The 18,871-nt window shown below is 41.7% G+C and overlaps 1 protein-coding gene across 2 annotated transcripts in view; it reads left to right on the top strand.

Moving 5' to 3' along the window:
- FSTL5 (follistatin like 5) overlaps window positions 1–18,871 on the top strand; it is a 600,367-nt gene that overhangs the window by 286,994 nt on the left and 294,502 nt on the right. The window lies entirely within an intron of this gene.

Here is an 18,871-nt window from a genome sequence, read left to right as displayed (position 1 = left end):
ACACACACACACACACACACACACACGACTTATTTAAGAGTTGTGGGACCCAGAATTCTTGTAAACCCATGACAGATAGAATTGTTAGGACAAAGGGATCATAAGACCAATGTTACAGAGTTGTCCCTGTCCTAACTAAAGTAATAAGAGAAAAATAAGGGTAAAAGAGCTATCTGCATTCCAATAAGATCTATAACATCTGTGACCAGCAAGCATGGTTGGTGAGTGGATGGGGTATAGGGGAGGCAGAGGCCCATGGAAACACCAGTGGTGGGAATATGCTCGGAACAGTCTGTATCAGCATAAGAACCTCCCTTTTCTTTATTCTTTCTGTTTGAGATCAAGATGTGGCAGGCAAGTCAAGGTAAACTTACCATGAGTGGGTAGCTCAAAGTACCGAAACATTGACTGTGAAAGGTGGACAAAGCAACACAACTCAATCAAAGCACGTGAGATAGCAGCTGCTTTGGCATTGTTGGGTGTGTTCATCCAACAAGCTTTAGTTCAAGTGCCCCTGCCATCATTTTGAAGTGTGGGGATGCAGATACCTGAGATGCTGCAGCACTTTAACTAGAGCAGTTCTTGGAGCCACTTTAATTAAAGTGCCAGCCCCCACCCCCAGCACATGTAAATGTGCACTGAGGTACCACCTTGCCTGACTCCTGCCTGACTTCATACTAATGTGACTCACCACCTCACTCATAGAATACCAGGTGGGTATTCATACTAGTTTAGATTATTCAGTAGTAATTCTGTGGTTTCGTAGAGGAAAGGGAGAGAACCTCCAGCAAGGAGAAAACAGTTCTTAAATAGTTCTGTGGGGAAGTTGGATATTTAATTATAAATTCCTCTCTTCCTTCTGAGTGATCCTAGTATTTTCAAGTTTGTTTTGTCAATTTATTTTTTTTTGTTCACGTTAACATACAAACTAGCTTTATCGATACTGAGGCTAAGGAAGAAAGCAGTTGGTATAAAGATTCCATTTCTGTTACAATGCAGCATTAGCATTATGTTCACTGGTCTCCAGGTTAGAGTGCAAATAGAAATGCAAAACTCTAGAACTCTTGGTTCAGAGTTGATACTTTTTATTAGAGCAAGAAATCACACACACACACACACACAAATTCTGCAAGTGTTTGGGTGCATGTGCCCTTCCACAGGCTCAGGGAAAGTTAAAGATATTAAAAAGACCCCATAGGTAGAAAATAAACTTCATTTTTGCGCAGAGGAAGCTGAAGATGGAAGTCTGCTCCTCTGGGTCTGTGAGAGAGTCTTTGTGAGTTGCTTTTTGATGTGCAGATAAGGCAGGATTCCTTTCTTCAAGTTAGAGTGTGAATTTGTTGCCTTCCCCTTTGACAGCATTACAGTGGAACTGGGATTTCTCACAGTGAGCTTACAATCTGCTTGCAAGACCATGAAGCCCAAATGGAACAATCCATATTAAATATGTCTAATTCCTCCTCTTATTATGTGGGAGCATTATTCTTCTTCAAAACGTATGTTTGAGATTATCAGAAATGTTTTAGTGTGTGTAGAGGAAGGCATGTCTAGTCCACAATGACTGAGTATTTTCTATGCAATATGAATGAGTAGCATCACTTCTAAATGTCAGAGGATTAAAGGTCAAATAGCTGATGCTCAACAGAAGATGTCTACAGTACATTTTAACAGGTCCTTGCATTTGAAAATAAGTTAACTTTTCATGACATCAATATTTTGTGTTTACTTGATGATATAAACTTGCAATGCATAAAAGAAAGAGGAGTATAATAGAGGATACTGTGCTCCTTTTCAGACTAAATATTTGTTAGCACAAATATTTTTTCAAATATTGTGAAGAAACTTTTATTTATGTTTTAAAAGCTGGTTGGCTGAGCTTCTTTTGGGTAGTCAGCCTTTTGAAGAGTCTTTTCCTCATTCACATCAAATGCTTAGCTCAAGTACAGTATCAGTGTGGACCTGCTTTTAAAATGTTTAAGACCTTTTTAATGAAGACTTAATTTTGCATGAGTTTTGCATGTAACTCCAAGGGTGAAGGAAAAAGAAGAAAGAAAATAAAATTAATGCTTCTTTTCTCAAGTCAGGTATTTCTGGATGAGTCTAAGGATAAAATTTCAACCAACTTAATTATATGTAAATCATAATTATATTGGCTCAACCCCCCCAAATAATAGATTTAAAATATAAACAATTTACCATTATGATATGTACCAGGAACTCTGCAGTCATGAATCCCAACTTTCAAGTTTTGGGGGCTTTTTTTGGTTTTTTGTGGATATGAAAAAGCATCAATAGTGTAAATACCACTTGTGTTCATTGTAATTTGGTTCATGGAAACCCATTGAAAATGGACTTCAGAACATAATTTTATTTAAAGCTTTTAAAGTTTTAAAGTTTCCAACATAGCATAAGGTTGTTTGAAGGCTGTTTTAATCAATATGGAAGTATTGCTTTGTGATGATATATTTTAAAAAGCTGGTTTCTAAGTATAACCTTTAAACTATGACTCTGCTTACCAAGCCCAAACACATTTCCTGTTTATCATTAGCATGTTAGCATAATTTAAACAGATGAGTAAACAAATGCAAAGCAACTTCCAGTCACTGTTCATTTGCTCTTCTTCTTTCCTTCCATGATTTTGGACCCTTTTCTTCAGTGGGAAAGGTAATGTTGATTTTGTCGAGGCATGAGTTTTGTTTCATAACCTCAACATGGCTAGAGGCTCAGTCCTCTTATTCCCTTTGTGTTACGTCTGCAAAGGTGATGTCTGGAAACATTAGTGGCATAGAAGTTTTAAGTTTGTATGGTGTTTATTAAAAACTATCCAATTTAAAATAATAGATGAAAGTGGTTTGATCAGTATCTGAACAGCAGTTGGCTACACAACCCTATCAGTAATTTGAAATGGAAAAAGAATCTTGCAGATATGAAAAAAGGAATGTAAATAATATGATCTGGAAGAACATTTGATGAAGAGGAAAGCATAAATAATAGAACTTCAGCAGTTATTATCCTGGTGATCTGTTTTTGCCATGCAGTAGAAGCATGATGCTACTCCAAAGTGTTCTTTTGATCTGACAATACTGAAGGAACTAGTGGTAAGAAACTTTAAGCAGCTAGGAAAATATATAGGGGAGACTGAATACAGGCAATCCCCGCTTAGCAGTCTTAAATGGTTCCTGAAAAACTGAATGTTAAGTGAAATGAGCCTTAAGCGAAACCGAAAGTATTTGATGACCCAAGAAGGCTACCACAATTGTTTTTAATGACCCAGGATGGTGACTGCAAGCATTATAATGAAACTCACTGAGTGCTAAGTGAAACTGGGTATCATTTTCAAACAAGTGTTATAGCAAAATAGCACTAAGTGAAACAGCATTACGCGGGGGTTACCTGTACTGCAGTAGTGCACTCTGAGTTAAACTGAATAATACAGAGTCCTCCCACACTAGGCTAGTCAACATGTGGCTTGGATAGAGTTTTTTAAATGTGTAAACCTGCCCTTTCATACTCTGTAGCTTGTCTTCCCCAAGGCAGTCTAAAACAAACCCACCATTACTGCCTTCAGATACTTTTGCCTTAATCAATAATTCATTCATGGATTAGAAAAATGCCTGAAGATGGCAGAAAAGAGTACACTTACTATTCATCTGATTTGTTCCCAGACAATATTCAGCCTTAATACAAGGGCAGGTGGTAATTATTTAATTAATATTTATCTCTGTTTAAAACCTTGCCTTTAATATTATCATATATGCCTATAGTGAAATTATGCGCTGGAAGAGCAACCCTATAAGAATAATATATACTATGTCTTGTCTTAATGTTTTCCGCATTATAAGTGAAATTGTTTATATTTATTCTGCCTTTAAATTAAGTTGGAAATGTCAGGTCAAAGTTCTTTTCAGACCTTCCACAATCCATCTCAAGTCAATTGAGGTGTGTAATAGGCCTAGATTAAATACAGTTGAAGTGTGTAATTTTGTTGGTATTAGAACAAATCTAGGATGTCTGTAAAGCAGATAAAGAATCAAGGTATTAGTATTGTAGGCCATTCTGATTATATCCTTCACCACACATTTAGAATTTGTTTCAATACTAATGTATTATTGATTTTTCTCCCTTTAACTTAGTCTAAAGAAAGAAAATCATGGGGTATAAATGTTGGCTGAATCATAGTATTACATAAGCAAGTATCCATTTAGAGATGTTTGCTTTTATATTTTCTGCTAAGCAATATTATTTTTCAGTAATGGGAATATTGATTTCTTCATATTCCCTCTTTAATAAGTTCATATTCTTGGTAAGAGCTGCATATCCTCCTGTTTCTCTGCTATTTGCTGATGATAGCATATTTTTCTTTCTCCCACATTTATTTTAGATTACTAGTGCTCTTAGAGATGCATGACATTACTCTCTTAATTTAGTATTAGTTAATGAATACAGAAGTTTAAATCTGAATGAGGAATAAAGGAGAGCAGGAGAGAAAAAAGGGGAAAAAAAGTCATGACTGATACCTATATAAGAACCTGAATATTAATTGGTGGGGAGGAAGGTTTAAACTGTCATATGACCTCTATATATCTTCAGTCCCTCAAGGATTATGTGCACAGAGACTGTGCATGAACCGTGGCAACTCAGAGTGGGTGCGGCATCTGAAAATATAATTTAAGAATAGATTGTAGCTTTGGTCTCGGCTAAGAAGCAGTACGTAAACAGAATATTCCAGGAACAAATTATGTCCGAACTACAATTCACTACTTGTTTCTCTCTTGGTAAACCTTATTTGAGCTTTATCTAGTTCAGCTTGCTTCCCCTTCTATTCCAGCTAAACTGCAAGGGTCAACCCATTGCAAAGAACAGCACTAAATCTGCAGTGCCCATTCCTGATCTACCTTTGCAGTAGTCATGTGCTTTGTAAAGGAAAAAAGCCACTCAGCCCCACGTGCTATGACTTGCAATAATGTATGCAAGTGTGAGATATGTAAAAGGGCATCTTGTTTGCCTGAGTGGGTATGATCCATTCCTTACACTTTGGCTTTTGAAGAACAGTCATGGATACTAATAAAATAGGTCCTCAGTCTCTCAAGCAGGACTATTTCAAGCACAACCTAGAGACTATTTTATGATGGAAAAGTACCACCTGCATTTGTGTGTAAAATAGTTCAGTGCTGTAGGATATGTGACAAACATCTCATATGGCCACGTTGCTGTCAATTTGTAGACACATGCTGCATTTACAAGGAACACTCCAGGGGTTAATTCGAGTGAAGGAGATGCTCTGTTTGACTTCACTATTACTGAAAGCTTGACATATGGTACTGAAATTAATGTAATGCTGAGTGTGCTTTCTAGTTGCTACAAAACCAAAAGAAAATGGGAAATATTTTTTCTTTAATTACACTTATTTATTCATAGATTTCATAGATGTTAGGGCTGGAAGGGACCTCGAAGATCACCAAGTCCAGCCCCCTGCACCAGGGGCAGGAAGTCAGCTAGGGTCAAAGGATCCCAGCAAGATAAGCATCCATGCATTTCTTGAATGAGCCCAGAGTAGGTGCCTGCACCACTTCTGGAGGGAGTCTATTCCAGGTCTTGGGGGCTCATACCATAAAGAAATTTTTCCTTATGTTCAGCCTAAAATGATCTTGGAGGAGTTTATGGCCATTGGTTCTTGTTTTTCCTTGGGGCGCTCTGGTGAACAGATGTTCTCCCAGATCCTGATGTACACCCCTTATGTACTTATAAGCAGCCACCAGGTCCCCCCTGAGCCTGAGTTTTTCCAGACTGAAGAGTCCCATGGTTTTCATAGATTCATAGGTTTTCATAGGTTTTTCATTGGTTTTCATAGACATTAGGGCTGGAAGGGACCTCGGGAGATCATTGAGTCCAGCCCCCTGCCCAAAGGGCAGGAAGTCAGCTGGGGTCATAGGATCCCAGCAAGATAAGCATCTCTCTTCATAAGACCTATTCTCTTGCCCTCTGATCATGTGCATGGCTCTCCTGTGGACTCTCTCAAGCTTCTTGACATCCTTCTTGAATTGTGGAGCCCAGGATTGGATGCAGTACTCCAGCTGCAGTCTCACCAAGGCCCAGTACAGTAGGAGGATGACACCCTGAGATTTACTTGAGAAGCTTCTATAAATGCAAACCAGGGTTTTGTTTACTTTACTAGCTGTGACATCACATTGGTAGCTCATGTTCATATTGTGGTCAATCATGATCCCCAAGTCTCTTTCAGCAGTGGTGCTGGCAAATGTAGCACTGCCGAGCCTATAAGCATGCTGCCGCTTTTTTCCCCCAAAGTGGAGTACCTTTTCATTTATCGGTATTGAATGTCATCAGGTTTGTTTCTGCCCACTTACTAAGTTTCTCCAAGTCAGCCTGCATCACTAGCCTGTCCTCATGTGGACACTATGCCACAAAGTTTTGTGTCATTGATGAACTTAGCCAGTGCACTTCTGACACCAATGTCTACATCATTGATAAAGTTGTTAAAGATAACCAGGCCAAGAACAGACCTTGGGAAATGCCATTGGTTACAGAGCACTATAATGATTCACTGCCATCAGCCACTACTTTCTGGGTCTGACCTTGGAGCCAATTTTCCAGCCATCAAACTGTAGTGTATCTGAGGCCTCAGTTGTCCAATTTTTCCTTGAGAAGGTCATGGGACACCAGATCAAAGGCATTTTTAGAGTCCAGATATATGACGTCAATCTATTATCCCTTGTCCAAGTGATATGCCACCTGGCCATAGAAGGAGATGAGATTGGTCAGGCAAGACCTAACTGCAATGTATTGCTTGAGGATCTACTTAATAGTGATGCCATGACCATGCACTAGACTGTCTCAGAAGGCCTTCCTAACTCTAGTATTCATGTATTAGTTATCTAATTGTGCTCAATCAGAGATTGGTCACTGAAGCCTGCGAGTCAGATCCGGCCCGGGAGGAGATTGGACCCAGCCCTTGGTAGCACGGGTGATTAGTAGCATGCAGTTTGCCTTTGCAAGTTCCCCTTCCCTTTATCCTGTTGTGACACTGATCCTCACAGGGCGACAACTCCACAGCTCTCCCTTTGCAACTTAATAATATCCTGTTACCATAATTGTGTTTCTCTAAAAAGGAAAAAGATAAAACAAATTTTACTGTGTGCATTTGTAGGTAAATTCTTATACCTATTATGGATTATAACCACTGTAATTTGATCTCTGAACTTTAAGTACTGTAAGACAGGCTAGATTCAGGATAAATAATGTTAGCTGGAAGTATCCTTAAAACTATTTACCAAGAGTATATAATACATTTACTGGTTTGGTGATACTGCTTGAGAAAGTGATAGGATCTTAGCCCCATCTGACCTACCTCACTCTCCCCACTCCTACTGTGACGGGGGGTTCCCCCCCAGTGTGATGAAGGCTTGCCATTGCTACTGTTTGCCTTGTCCTGGATGATGTCATCTCTCTGAATGAGTCATTGGTCATGTTGCCTTTTTTAAGCGCTATGGCAAGGGTGTGTACATAAGATTCACTAAGCTACTGGGACCTTGTGCTTGTTTTACATCTCACACTATGAAGAGGTTACAGGAAGACTGAAAAAATGAAAACAGCAAGTTTCAGGAATATCTTTACAAAAATCAAAATTTCCCAGCAAGGCATCTGTTGCTCTCTTCGAAGGGCATGTTAGGCTTTGCTCCTACACCCATGTGGGGAGTAAAACCCAAAGTGCTTCATCCTAATTTGCCCACTGGTTGCCTCCATAGGTTGAGGAAGACTCTTATGGTACTCCTGGGAGTTTGGAATTTGATTTTTTTTTTGTATCATGGCTGTTTCATATGGGCCTACCTCCTGCTGTGCCTCATTTCCCTAAAGATCTGCCAGTGTTGAAGGGAACATTGCAGTCTTTCATGTTGTCTTCATACTTCTCTGGTTTAGAAAGTCACCAGCCTTCCCAAACTCAGTGACAGAAACCCAGTCCTAATATAAACTGAGTTCCCTTAGGAGGGTGCTCAGTATTAGAGAACAAAAAATGTGAAAATGTGTCGGGGGGGGGGTGGTGAGAGAGAGGGAGAGAGAGTCCATTCTTATTTACTTCATCAGTCTCTCTCTTTAAGCAGATTGTGTATCCATTGGCCTTGATGTGTTAGACAGCCTGTCTGCTTCTGAAGGCTGAGACAACTGAGAGAGAGAGAGCCAGGCTTTACTCCTGCTGTCCATTCTGAAACACTCTAATGAATATATATATCTATACAGATAGATAGCTTTATCGATAGATCTATAGATATATATCTACTCTAATGAATATAGATAGATATATAGACATAGATAGATATACCAATTGCCCAAAAGCAAATGTTTAAATACCATTTTTAAGCCATCAAAGACAATAACAAGTTCAGCTCTTTAGAAAACAACCTGTTATAGTTCTGAAAATAGTAGATACATGGTTTCTGTCACATGTTGAAGTGCAAAAAATTAGGTCATCTTCTTAGCAGTAGTGGTTAAACTGTAGCAGAGCAAGTCCAGCATCGATGTTTTGTTGCTGTGCAGTGACTACTGTTGCTTTGCATTAGGAACTGGATTTAAAGAGGAAAAAATAAGAGTCGTGCACTTCTAGCTCAGAGGTTCTCAGCATGGCAATATGTAAATGCGAGGCATGGGAGCAGAATGAGAGTACGGCAGTTTCATCTTCCCTTGGGCGCAGGTAGGTATGCTTAGACCCTTGGCTGAAGAATCTTTACTGAGAAGACTTTCTGAGATTTGCTTTTTTTCTCAGCAGTCTTGCAGAGAGGCTCAGCAGGAGGTCAGTCCCATTAGCAGGCTGTTGATTCTCTGGATTCTGTTCTTAGCACAGAGCTTCCTTATTGCTTTATAATAGTTTAGCCATATTGTGTTGTCATTGGTATACACTTTGGTGTCTAATCTTTGTCAAGGAGCATGCAGTTAAGTCATTTTTACTTTGTGTGTATGTGTGTGTGTGTGTGTGTGTGTGTGTGTGTGTGCATCAGGGAAAAAATCTTATTTACTGCTTTTATCAGTGGAGCGAGATCAATAGAAAGAAGTCAAGTTGCATATTCTTAAAGGTGAAACTATCACTAAAAGTTTTCAATGCATCTGCTAATAAGAAATCTAATGGGAAAGTGTTGAACTTTTTAGCAAGTGGCAGGTGAGAATTGGTTTTTGATCCTTTTTTATCAAAAACGTTTGCAGCATGAAAGTGGAGGACAGAGACTTACTGCAGTATAGAAATACTTTGGACACTTAATTTGGCTATTGGATTCATTTTTGCCCTGGCATTATTAGGTTTGTTTTTTGTTCCCTTATAGGAATGGGAGGAGGAAGGCAGACTGAGTTTCCTTCTCAAGATGATCTTCCACATGACCTTTTGTCACAAAGCCACTTACTATATTAGGTAACCTAGAGAAGTGTAGGATAATAATTTTTTGTCAGACACATTACACATTAACTTGGAAGGCTAGAATTGACCCATGGACAACTAATCTTCCGAAGCCAACATGTGGAGTACTTTAATCCAGCTTCTTTCCTAGGAAAAAGAGAGAATGACAAAGGTTTCTGAGCTTCCCGTCTCCTGCTGTACAAATAGACAGTCAGTACATGACAGAGAACACAGGCTTCTCTGTCAGTACATGAGAGAGAACACAGGTTCTGGGACTGATAACTGACTAAGGGCCAGTGACCCATTAGTGAAAGAGAACGTGTGGTAAATTGTATAACCTGAATGGTTATTTAGGAAAAAGCCTCAGGTGACTGAAAGCTCTTCCCACCTCTGTCATATTCAAGGTCAGGAGGTATATTTAACAAAGAATGGAACCCTACTATGTACCAGGTACAGTCTTGACTGATTAAAAGCTGAAGTTCCCCTCAAATCAAAATGATATGATATTATCAGTCTGTGCTAAGGAATTACAACCATAAAAAAATCAGAGTTATGTAAAAACCTGGCTATAAACATAGAAATCCTAAAGATTCATGTTAGTTGCTAATTTCTTCGTGTTTCTAGTTGTTCCTTTTTTTGAGAATTTGCTTGAGGTAATTTGGTGGTATAAGCTCTAATCACTGCAAAGGAACTGTCAACTGCATTGATATTGAATCGCTGGGATTTTGTTGCCCTTGTTAAATATGTGTGGTTTCATCTGTGAGTTTATACTTTGCATATTATATTTAGCTTTCAGATTAAAATGAGAGTGAAAAACAGAATGAATGTTGGTCAAACTCAGTAAGTAGAATACCATATTTATTTGTGTGATACCTGTGCTTTTGTGATGACCCTGCCCCTGAATATGACTTCACATTCAGAATAAAAGATATCCATGCAATGGCCAAATCCAAATTTTGAAAAAGACTGAAATTTAAAATATATTTCTCTTTAGATGACATTTATTTCTTGAATAAAACATGCCTTCAGGAAACCCACACCATGTAAAATATTAGTTCCACTCCACATTCAGTCTTATGTTCCAGATTTTACACAATGGGTGCATAAAGGTACATATTCAAAACAGAACTACAAATGTGTTTAGTAGTGTATCTTCTGGGAGGCAAGTAGGACAACAGCCACCAGTGCCAACTTAATAGCAGCCTCAAAATGGTGCCCCCCTATGGAGTCCACGACTTAGCAGCAGAAGCAGCCCCATGGCATTACAATTGCAGCTGCATCAGCTAGGTGCATAGACACTGCACTGCTCTTCTAGGAGCAACTGTCAGAGCAGGCAGATCATACAAGAACAGCAGTAGCCAGGGACTTTGTTTTTGAATCCCTGAAGTAGGTAAGACTCTGGCCGTTCAGCCCAGATCTCAGTAGCTCTTTCCCTCCAACACTCAGCAGCACCTCCCTTCTGCTCTCACCTCTGCTGTAAAACAGAATTTGCCCAGGGTGCGAGCCCTGCTTACCATGGTCCCCATGTGCTTACTGTGTCCCACAGTTATGTTTTTGAGTGCTCTTGTTCTTGACTGTACCCTATTTTTTTGTGCAAAAATGTTGTCTTCGAATAAAACAGCTGTAAACAAGTCTTTCCCAAAACTTTGTTAATGGGTATGGTTGTGCAGGAATGTCTTCCCTAGCAGATCCTTTTTGAGCATTTGAAGGGAAATGATAAAAGAATGCGCTCATGAAAAGAGGGAAATGAAGACTTGGAAAAAAGCTGATATATACCAGGACCACCTTTCTGTCCTTACTGGCAACCCTCAAAGGCAAGAGAAAATTAAGGGGGGAGACTGTATGACTGGTTAAGAGTGTAATCCTATGTGAAGGTATGCCATCAGCTGGCACCAGCAGGGAAAGTTGATGAATATTGAAACTAACAGTAACTCTGTGAAGCTTTAGGTTCACTGAACATAATCTGGGTTTTGTCTAAACTCAGATTTTATTAAGAAAAAAAATCACTTTCAGTGAGTATCCAAATAAAATATGTGCATTAAAAACAGGGCTTTTTATATTACTATACATTGTTTAATATTAAAAACTCTGGATTTGTCAACATGAACAGTACAGTAACATCCTCTCATTTTCTCTGCATTTAAAGCAATAACTGTTCTGCTGCTATGTTATCTGTTTTGGATTTTTTTAGGGTTAACTTAATAATTTAATTCAGTTGAAGCTTTTTCAACTTCAGCATTGAGTATATTTTATTAGTTATATAGTTCAATAATTCTTAGCAAAAAATTATCTCATGAATCACCCTGTTTCATAGATTTCATAGACATTAGGGCTGGAAGGGACCTCAGAAGATCATTGAGTCCAGCCCACTTGTCCCAGGGGCAGGAAGTCAGCAGAGATCATAGGATCTCAGCAAGATAAACATCCAAATATGTCTTGAAGGCATTCAAAGTAGGTGCTTGAACCACCTCTGGCAGCAGTCTATTCCAGACCTTGGGGGCTTGGACAGTAAAGAAGTTCTTCCTTATGTCCAGCCTGAAACGGTCATAGAGGAGTTTGTGATCATTCAATCTTGTCATCCCTTGGGGTGCTATGCTTGGACAGATGTTCCCCCCAGATCCTAGTGAGCACCCCTGACAAACTTATAGGTGGCCACTAGATCGCCCCTGAGCCTGCGGTTTTCCAGGCTGAAGAGTCCTATGGCTCTCAGCCTCTCATCATAAGGTCTGTTTTCCTGACCTCTGATCATGCACGTGGCTCTTCTCTGGACTCTCTCAAGCTTCTCCACATCCTTTTTGAATTGTGGAGCCCAAAACTGGACGCAGTATCCAGCTGCGGCCTCACCAAGGCTGAGTACAATGGGAGAATGATGTTCTTGTATTTGCCTGAGAAGCATCTATGGATGCAAGCCAGCATTTTGCTCACTATACTAGCTGTAGCATCACATTGAAGGCTCATGTTCATCTTTTGGTCAACCATGACCCCCAAGTCCCTTTCATCTGTAGTTCCAGCCAGCGTAGTAGCACTGCCAAGCCTATAAGGATGCTGCAGGTTTTTCGTCCCAAGGTGGAAAACCTTGCATTGTTCAGCATTAAACAGCATCAGGTTCTCATCTGCACATTTCCTGAGCCTGTCAAGTTTAGCCTTGATTGCCCTCCTGTCCTCAAGTGTGGACGCCTTACCCCAAAGTTTGGTGTCGTCGGCGAACTTGGCCAGTCTGCTTCTGATACCAATGTCCACATCATTAATGAAGATGTTGAACAATATAACCCCAAGCACAGAGCCTTGAGGGACCCCACTTGTCACAGCACACCACAATGATTGACTTCTGTCAACCACCACCATCTGAGTCCGACCCCAGAGCCAATTCCCCAGCTAGCGGATTGTGGTGAACCCGAGGCCGCAGTTAGCCAGTTTTGCTAAGAGGTGATCATGGGATCACTGTTTCTGTTGTGTGTATACAACCTTCAAGTGTAGTTTGACAAACTCTGATATCTCCTATTAAGTGGTGACAATAGTTGCTACAGTTTAATGTGTGGAGTTAGGTAATCAAAAAATAAGTTTTAGTCTTAAGACTTTGTGCTTTTAAGCCAGGACCTTCCTGCATGGCTATCACTTCCCACCCCACCTTCTCCCTGCTCCTGATGCTTCAGCAGCCAGACTCTCCCTTCCTTTGTCCTCCAGCTTCCACTGCCTGTTCCACTCCTGCGGGTGGGATGGGGCAGTGGGAGGGTGATGAACATGCAGCAGGGGAAGTATTGGGTTGCCTATATGGCAGGAAAGGCGATGGATTGCTTAGGCTGTCTACATAGTGAGGGAAGACAGGGCTGCCCACGTAATAGGGAAGAACCTAGAGGCAGCCTCCCACCTTTCAGAATTTGGGCCACCCTATCTTAAGGAACACTATAAAAAACTTAGATTTTCCTAATAGAAGGATTTGTATCTGAGTACTGCTTTCTTTAGGCTGGTGAAATAAAATCCCAAAGGAAAGGCAAGCTTCAGTGTTTCTTAAAAAAAAATGGTACACCTGGTTTACTGAAAGCAACGGGATGTGGATTCAAGTTCTTTTAATCACATGCTTCTGCATCAAACCATGGGTGAACTACAGATATGTGAGATTGTAACACCATAGATGAAGCTACTAAGTCAGCAGCCTCTTTTTTAGCTGTAACAAAAACCCTTAGGTGGAAAAGTTTATTTCTTAGTAGTGCAGCCAGAACCAGTGAAGCCAGTGTCTCTCAGGACAAACTTTTAGGAGTTTTTAGTAAAGGGAGACAATGATCCAGTTTTTGTTTAAGGGTGGCTTGTTACCATATGATACGTGTACTATATCCACAACTCCATGAAAAGAATCTTATATCGAAAGTTAAGCTTCTGTGGGCCTGGCTTTCTTTTCTCATATATTTAAACAAATATAATTCCAATCGGTGGTGAAAGAGAAGCACACTCTGCTTTTTGAAATGCTAAAGGGAGGAGAATATTTTATTTTTACTGTAAACCCATGTACTGGGAATTGCAAGTCTAAGGCTGCCACATGCTGCCACATTATTTTTGTAGTGCTATAAATTTTGTTATGATAGTTACTCATTAATGTATACTGCTAATCAGGACTCTGGCATCTGAATCCTTCATACCTGCAGTGGGAAATGCTCTGTGGATATTAAAAGTAAAACAATAGTTTTTCTTACATGCTTTGAATAGTAAAATTGTTAAGAATATAAATGATTCAAGTAGCATGGGAAAGAGCTGAGAGAAGAATCCGTATTCCAGATCCGTGGTCAGACCCAGAGGGTAGTAATTGATGGAAGTCAATCAACATGATGTGCTGTGACCAGTGGGGTTCCCCAAGCCTCTTTCCTTGGACCCACATTGTTCAACATCTTCATTAATGATGTGGACATTGGAGTCAGGAGTGGACTGGCCAAGTTTGCCGATGACACCAAACTTTGGGGCAAAGCATCCACACCTGAGGACAGGTGGGTGATCCAGGCTGACCTGGACAGGCTCAGCAAATGGGCGGACGAGAACCTGATGGTGTTTAACACCGAAAAATGCAAGGTTCTCCACCTTGGGAGGAAAAACCTGCAGCATCCTTATAGGCTCAGCAGTGCTACACTGGCTAGCACTACAGAATAAAGAGACTTGGGGGTCATCATTGACCACAAGATGAACATGAGCCTGCAGTGCAATGCTGAGGCTAGTAAGGCAACCAAAACACTGGCTTGCATCCATAGATGCTTCTCAAGCAAATCCCAGGACGTCATTCTCCCGTTGTATTCGGCCTTGGTGAGGCCGCAGCTGGAGTACTGCATCCAGTTTTGGGCTCCGCAATTCAAAAAGGATGTGGAGAAGCTTGAGAGAGTCCAGAAAAGAGCCACGCGCATGATCAGAGGTCAGGAAAACAGACCTTACGACGACAGACTGAGAGCCATGGGGCCTTTTAGCCTGGGAAAGCGCAGGCTCAGGGGTTACCTGATGGCCACCTATACATTTATCAGGGGTGACCACTTGGCAGACAGGGTGGTCTCTACATGTAAGAATGAAGGAACGCCAATCTTACATCAGCTGCTGAAAGACAGACAAGCCTGTGTCCAAGCACTTTACTCTCCCTGGACATTCTGTTGCTGGTTTTAGAATTGCTGTTCTCTGGCAGAAAAAATTGAAAAACTGGTTTAAACAAGAAATTGTACAACAAGAAGTCACCCACATGTTGGATTGTGTTAAGTATGGTTTAAAAGGGGACTAAGGATTCTTATGGTGTGCTTAAGTGAAAGGTGGTGGCCTGAAGGCAGCTGTGGTTGATGTGCAGGTGAATTTTTAATACAATATGGTAACAATGTGGCCATTGCAAATGACTGTGGTTAGGAAACCAATCTGCTGGATGAAGTATTCTAGAGTTAGTCTGATGGTGGGGTGGAAGTTGTTAAAAATTCTGGTGAAATTTCTCTAGAGATTCCTTCCTAATTGTCTATATTATGAAGCTGTCTTTGATATACCCGAGGTATACTAGAAGGATGAGAGGGGAGCTGCAGAAGAAATGGACTTCAAGGTCTGTCAAAAATATATTGGACCATAGGGGATCATATCTCTGCCCATGCCAGTGCCATTTGTTTGTAGGTATAGAGAAGGGGTGGGCAATTATTTCAGTTTGAGAGTCACTGAACAAGTTCTGGTGAGCTGTTGAGGGCCACATGCACAAAATATTTCAAAAGATACGATTTTAACAAATTATAGATTAAAAAAAAAAAAATTAACTTGCTTGGGTGGTAAGGTGCAGGTGAAGCCTGCCCACCCCATCCGGCCTGTGGCTGCCCCCACAGTGCTTCACATGGCGTTGTGTCCTTGTCTGTACCTGCCTGGTGCCCACTGATGGCTCTGGCCAGCATGCACAGCTTTCCGGTGGGTCTGCCTTCCACCTGTTCATCTGCCCTGGGGTGGCTGCTCATCACGCCAGGCTGCTGGGAGCTGGAGCTAGAGCCTTGGACACTGGGATGGGAATTGCCTGCCTGCAACTTCCCCTTGACCTGGCTGCCACCACTTCCCCGTGCTACCTGCTGCCTCTGCCTATAGCAGTGCAGTAGAGGCAGAAGGAGGAGGAGCCACAGGAGGTGAAAAGAGCCAAGCAGTACCCAGGGAGCTTCAGCAGAAGTGGCAGCATCTCTGTGGGAACCTATGTGCATTGCCTGGAACTTGGGCAGTGCCATAGGTGGGCCAGGGTAGGAGCAGACGAGACTCAGCCCCATGCAGAGTGCTGTAGGGGAGCCATGGGCTGGATATAATCAATTCGCAGCTGGATCCAGCCCACAGAACATTTTGCCCACCCTGGTATAGGGAGTCCTGAAATCTGAAATAGTTATATGAGGACAAAGTGGGATAGTGTAATGGAAAAAGAAGCAGTTTTCACATTGCTGATAGTGTTCTTTATGTTTTATAATCCATCTATGGGGATGGTGGTATACAGATATGTGAGCTAGTATGATGTTTGTTGGAAGCTTGTCAATGGAGCTCAGTTTATTGAAGTAAATCAGTGATGCTTTTCAAATAGCTAACAGCAGAAGTGGCATATGGTAATAGGATAGAGTCAACATTGTCCAAAGCTACCTCTGATGGTGGCTGTGCATTGGGCAACATAGGATGCCAGGTTTGTGTTTCTTGGGTAAATAAATAAAAGTTGCCTGGCTTAAGTTCCCAGGAGGTTGAAGCAGTAATCCTTTTCTGTGTTCCCAGAGGTAGATCCTTTAAGAGTTTATCTAGTTCCTCACGTATTGTGCCCTGGCATCCTTTGTCAGGAGTTTATAAAATTCTGTGTTAGAAAATTGTCTCTTAGCTTCCCATATTTATGCTGTTTTATCTGTGATGACAATGCCTCTCTTCCCCCCCCCCCTTTAACAGCCTGTTCTATGATAATACATGAGTTGCTTTTAATGCTGAGTGGAGCACTATATTGTGCAGGACTGTAGTTTTAATGTAAGCAGTATTACTTTTTTGACAATCTCAAGGTGGGCATGGAAGCAGAAACAGCTCATATAGTCCAGAGTGGGACTGTTGCTCTCATGTGGAGTCCAGGAGCCGTTATTTTTCTTTCACTGTGTTAAAGTCTGACTTGTGGCATATATGATCACTGTCTAGTTCCCTGGCATGAAAATCTTCCCTCAATCTAAATCTTAAATGAAAGAAAAAAGCCTCAAGGTGTCCAGAAAGTTACACTGTGTTGAGTTGTGTAGTGGGGCAGAAGGCCCTTGGGGTAAGGGTAGTGTAAGACCTTGTTACACTGTAATTGGCAGCTCCTGGAGCTCTTAACACCTGGATTGCCCGCACACTAATACCAGAAATTAGTTTTAAACACTCTTTAGATGATGCCAAAGTGATGCCACTCCTGGGCAGGGTTATCTCTGATCTATGTTACTCAGCTTCTGTTGAATTAAAGTGTAGCCACCCTAGGCTACCCAACCTACACCCCTTCCTCCAATGGCCTGGATCAGGCTCACTTTCTCCCCTTCCCACTCTGCTTACTAGTGGTTGCCTGCACTGTCCCTCCCACAGGAGTGGGCAGGGAAGGGTTAACCTGCCTGCCTGGATGCTGCCACCACTGCTGCTTGCTGGGTCTGGCTCAGCCCAGAGAAGAGCAGCAGCTCACCTAAATGGTTGGTGGGGGAGGGGCTGGGCAGGCAGGTTAACCCTTCCCTGCCAACTGCCCTGGGGTAGACTGCACAGGCAGCTGCAACTAAGCAGGAAAGAGAAACCCAAGGGGCAGGGGAGTCTCCCAGGGCAGAGGGGACCAGGGAAGCTCTGATGGGCTGGGGAAAGCCCAGAGTGTTGGAGGGGGAGTCTCCCTTTCAGTCTTCCAGGACCTGCTGGCCTCAGTGTTACTGCTCCAAACTCAAGCTAGTGCTAACACCCAACAACTTTGGTGCAGCTCAGTGTAATGTGTAACAAAACACTCAATCAGACTCAGTGTGTGGTTGGATAGGTTGTTGATGTGACTTGTGCTTGTAGGGCTGCTGTTGGAGCCTGCCACCTTGGATATTTATGTTTCCTCCTCCTTTTTTTTAAGGACTTAATCTGTTTGTGATGGGCTTCATGGCTGAATGCAGAAATCTCCTCCTGGTAGGGTAGGCTGGGTTCCCAGGTGCACAAGGCTGAGAAAGTTGCTCCTGGAGTCCCAGAGGTCTCCCAGCCCCTACACATCAGGACCCATCCCCATGTGCATGGGGCTGGGAGACAGCTGCTTTTGCAGCTGGCACAGCTGTTCTGGGCCAGTGCATGTTGGGACTTGCCCCTGTGCCACCTGCCAGCCCCTGGGGTGGCACCTGCAGAAGCTTGGAACTCCCTCTTGCTTGGGGGGGTGAGGGGGGCAAAACATGGCAGGATCAGCCCTTGTCCTGGCTTCTGCTGTTGGGAGCAAATCTGTGCCAGATGGGGTGCACATGTAGACACATTCCTGAGCACAGTTTACTTATTTTACTGTGCAGTAGCCTTACTTGGCATTAATTAAAAGAGTAGACAAACCCTATAAGGTGTCTATCTAACTGTGGAAGCTCACATAGGAATAAATGGAATAACTCTCTCCAAAATCATTGGTTTCATTCACTCCACATTTGATGGTTTTCTTCTCAACCACAACAGCTAATTTTTTTAATGAAAGCTGAGACTCTAGAGAGCAACTGAGAGGTCTGTATGCACCCCATATTTTGGTAAATGCTCTAGGAAGGAAAACAGTGCCTTATTACATGCCGCATTCCTCTTTCCAATCAGTTCAAGAGGTTAGAGGGCAACTTATGGCAGAGTAAAAAATAGTTTTTATAGATTTATATCTAATACAACATTGCCATAAACATTTTCCTTCTGGACTTAAACTGTTTTTAACTCTCAATATGTATTACCTTAAAATGTAATGCTAGACCATTTTATGCCTTCACTTTGAATAAATACTGTAATGGGAAAAAAGTATCCAGCCATCTGTGGCAAGAGGTC

This window comes from Crocodylus porosus, unplaced genomic scaffold (assembly GCF_001723895.1).
Source record: "Crocodylus porosus isolate Cpor-Errol unplaced genomic scaffold, CroPor_comp1, whole genome shotgun sequence".
NCBI lineage: Eukaryota > Metazoa > Chordata > Crocodylia > Crocodylidae > Crocodylus > Crocodylus porosus.
Note: the sequence above shows the minus strand (reverse complement) of the source record. Positions and strands in the feature narration are given on the sequence as shown.